Consider the following 4243-nt stretch of genomic DNA (forward strand, 5'->3'; position numbering starts at 1 on the left):
GCCTAGTCACAGCCGCGCACATATAGAACTGTTAATATGTACATGTACACTTGCTGACAAAGACAGTGGACTCGGTRGTTTGGAAACTGGAAACTCTTCTCTAAGTTTTGTAAAACAGCACCGGCGACCAATCYTGCAATTAATATTATGTATATATATAATTTAAGGAACGATTTTAGGAATCGTTAAGATAATTTACATGTTAACCTAAAAGAACTCTCCAACCYAGTCAGAATTGTTGCTGAACAAGAAGAAAAAAGTCTGGCAGAATCAAGTACGAACAAATGGCTGCTTCGGGAACTCTATAATTGCCTTCTTCATAACATTGGAGATTAACTTCCTTCCTGAGAGATGTGGAGCGGRTTCGACTCCCTGCGCTGCATCCTGGGTAACGCTAAATGACCCGGTGGACTCCAYTTCCTTTAGACTCCTTCTGACTTTCGACCCTAGGTTACAGACTACTAGAAGGATTGGTTCAAACTATGGGCTGTTGACCACCTGAAAATGCAGCGCTGACACGCTGCGAACGGCGCATGGCGCAATGACAAAACTGTCTCCATCCAGTTAAACCCTGGCAGGCCTCGGAATACGTTTCCCTCCCGCCATGATTAAAATGATCTGGTAGATGTATTTTGATGACTACTTTTTGCGCTTGTCGGCTCTGAACGCATTGACTCATAAGGATGTGTGTCAACCTTCGCCTTGGCCTCCTAATTGAGATGAGCTTGACCCCATATAAGGCGACTCGTTCTCCTAAAAGGGTGACGGCATAAACCCGATTTGAAAAAAAAAAAWTTTTAGTTCACTATAATTTATTTCATTTTCTGATGAATCGTTCATCTCTCTTAATCTTCTGTAATCCACTGATTAAGTGATTTCTGTAGCTTACTTATTTCGAAGGACTGATTGTAAATAAAGATTTTATTGAAATTGAAATCATTACTTTCCAGATTTCTTATGGAACACACAAACAAATCATATCAAATCATTTTTAGATTCTTCACGAAACGGTCGCAGATTCCTAACTTTAGAAATTTGGTGCAAAACTCTTACGTCAACAAAATATAACTGGAGCTTGCTGAACCGTCTTATCTTCGTCTCATTTGAAATCCGTTATCAGAGTGCATTTTTCGGTTGGCACGAGTATTCCGTTTCGTTTTCGTTCTCTGATATGAAATATTTCTAAAGCATGTCCTCAGTTTTCAATTATTGTTAAAATAGTATATGGTTTCACATCTATTAACACAGAGGTGAAACGCAACACAACTCTTTCCAAGAGGTGCTACTTTTGGACCTGGAACCAATTGAAAAGTAGATCCCTCTCTCAATTCCTACGACAGCTGGTTCTACGTTACCGGAATGGGATCCAGCCAAGGGGATCTATTCTCTGAACATCACATTCCTCATGGTTAACATTCTCTTCAATACGGCGAACTCGAACTCAGTTTTGCAATTCCTGCGCCTTTAAAATATCAGTGACCCCTACTACGCTCATATCGGGAACGTGTCGAGTCGCCGCTTAGCAGGTGCCGGTGTACGACTGCAAGGCACTACTGACCTAGATTAGAACGTATGAGATATGCTGAACTGTTTGCCCTTAGCAAAGTTCATCTTGCAGCAATTCTTGGTTTTTACTAAGTATTATACAATAGGCATCGTTGCTGTAATCCTAAGAATCCTAAGAATCCAGTCGAATGCAAATTACCAAAATTGTATGGAAGAAGATGAAGCATCTCGGCAGTTATATCTTCGAAGAACCAGGAGACATAGCYCAAACTGATATTGGCCATCTCAACAAATTTGTRATAGTGTGAAGATTGCGTCACTGTGCTGTATTCAACACATTGTATTTGCTTCCAACCAAAATGGTTTATTTACACAGTGAGCGCGCAATGAATGAAAAAGTTGCAACAACATACTTACCACACATACCCACGAGCACACCGAATGCAACGATGGTTAGTAGGAAGTGGTCGTCAAAGCCTCATTGTCGTTGTACACACAGAACCACTGGATGCAGAAAAGCATGAACGGCGGACGGACAGCAGCGAWGAAACAGACGACGAACCCAAATTTACGCATGCGCCAAAAGAGCTGCTGTGTGGCACACAGCCGGACAAAGCCTTGATAAAGCAGCTGTAAAAGCAAACATTTGGATGTRCGGACCGACGGATACATGKCMGAATGGGKGGTGGAGCAGTTGGCAATAGGCGAGCAGCGTTTTTTGCGGAGCTGGATGGATGACGAAGATAATATTGACGACAGCGACGACAATGCGAACGGCAATTTGGACACGTAGTCGTAGTTTCTGCTTCGCYGCAATGCGCGCTTTCAATTTGTCACGTTCTGAATATTTGCACTATAATATTTTGTGTCAGTAATTGTTTTGGGGTAATGTGACAAACCGAGTCAGTCGCTGTATTGAGAAGGACATATGCAATGAATCAGTGACATGCACGTGTGTGTATTTGCATGGACGCTTTTTAGGTTAAACATCTTAAATTTCAAACCTGCTTACATACATACTACAGCTATGTCACATGCGATGACTTGGCTTTAATATCCCAGCAAAATTCAAGATTTCGTAGAGACCACTTTCGGAGCATTGCCGTCGGATGCGCTGAGTGGCAACGAACTKAGCTCAGCACATCGTTAGAATTACTCAAGGGTGAAGTAATAAACCACATTCACTATAAAATCACATAGAGCGTAGCTTCGAACCAGGAGCTCTTCGAAAATTTGTGGCRTGAACTGAGTGGATCAAGCGTTGGTCACGTTGTCTGTCAACTCAAGTTGAATAACCTAAGCAATGTTTGTGATAGATCGCGATTTATGTGATTTGATAAGAGCAGGAATAGAGTATGAATGATTAAGAGTTATGGAAAATAAATAACCGATATAGCTTTCGGGGTCTAAGAATTCTAAAAACGCGGAACATATCAAAAAGTTCCGGCAGTTATTTCATCATCAAATCATTCTATTGCTATATTACAATTGACAGTACAGACCACAGAAGTGTTGTTATAATATACGTCTCTGTTACCTTCTCATATAAATTTCCCACACTATTCTGCCAGATCATTGAKTCGTTAATACTTAGCGTCCTTGCTATTGAAAGATGTTCTTTTCTTCTTTACGAACGCGTGCCACTCGTTCTTCCTTTTCGCTGTTTGGCACAAAGTGGAGATTCCAAGTGTAGCCAGATCCACCACCTTCCTCTTTATCTGCTTTCTCAGAGCTGAAGTGTTTTCATGCATTCGAACGAYATGACCTAGTCAAAGTAGCCGCCGTCTCTTCGCTGAAATATGTCAATGTCGTCGTATATCTCATACGACTCAGTATACGCAGTTGCCAATGCACAGAGGACCATCAGATATTGTCATCATCCATGTCTCTGCACCATATAGCAGGATGGGTATGATGACTGACTCATAGAATTTGGTCTTTGTCCGTCGAGAGATGTTCTCACATTTTGTATTAGTCGTATTACAGTATGTATTTCCTTAAACCGTCTAAGGTGAAATTATACTTTAAAGCACTCTGTTAATCCCAAAAATTGACAAAACCCCTGAAGGTGCCAACTATAACTTGACTAACCGAAATGTGAAAAGTTGTACCATAAGATTAAGGTTTCTGATTTAGCCCTGGGTTCCAGTTTAACAAATCATGTGAAGTAATAAGTCTAGATGTCATGTTAATTGATATAATATTGAAAATTATCTGAGGTCAAAAGTCAATTTGCAAATTTATGGCGTCTTTWTTTTGTGATAAGATTGGAATAATCTTAAAAAAGAAAGGATCATCAACAAGGACTCATAGCATTATAAGACCGTATGAAGGGAGCGAAATCGTCGTAAAATAAACGCATTTGAAGAATTGCTTCCGCCCCAAAGGCTATTTCCTGCTCTCAGATCTCAATACAATGCTCGCTGGGAAGAACTTTTGGCAGAATAAAGAGGTTATGGCCGAAACTGAGGCTTATTTTCAAGAAACGGTGCAAATCATACTACAAAAAAGGTATCGAAAAGATGGAGGGTGGTTATAATCAGTATACTTTTCAATTGAGAGTTATACCTGAAATCTTATTTATGGAAAATTGGAGCATTAGGTCTTTGTCTTTTAAAACTCCGATTCTTATGGTAGGGAATGAATGATGTTCCGAATAATGAGAACTTAGAACAAAATAAGTTAATTTCATTTTTTGTTTTTCGATTAGAGATCCTGCAAAGTATATATATGGACT

The sequence above is a fragment of the Bactrocera latifrons genome, unplaced genomic scaffold (genome assembly GCF_001853355.1).
Source record: "Bactrocera latifrons isolate USDA-ARS-PBARC rearing strain unplaced genomic scaffold, ASM185335v1 scaffold_558, whole genome shotgun sequence".
Classification (NCBI taxonomy): Eukaryota; Metazoa; Arthropoda; class Insecta; order Diptera; family Tephritidae; genus Bactrocera; species Bactrocera latifrons.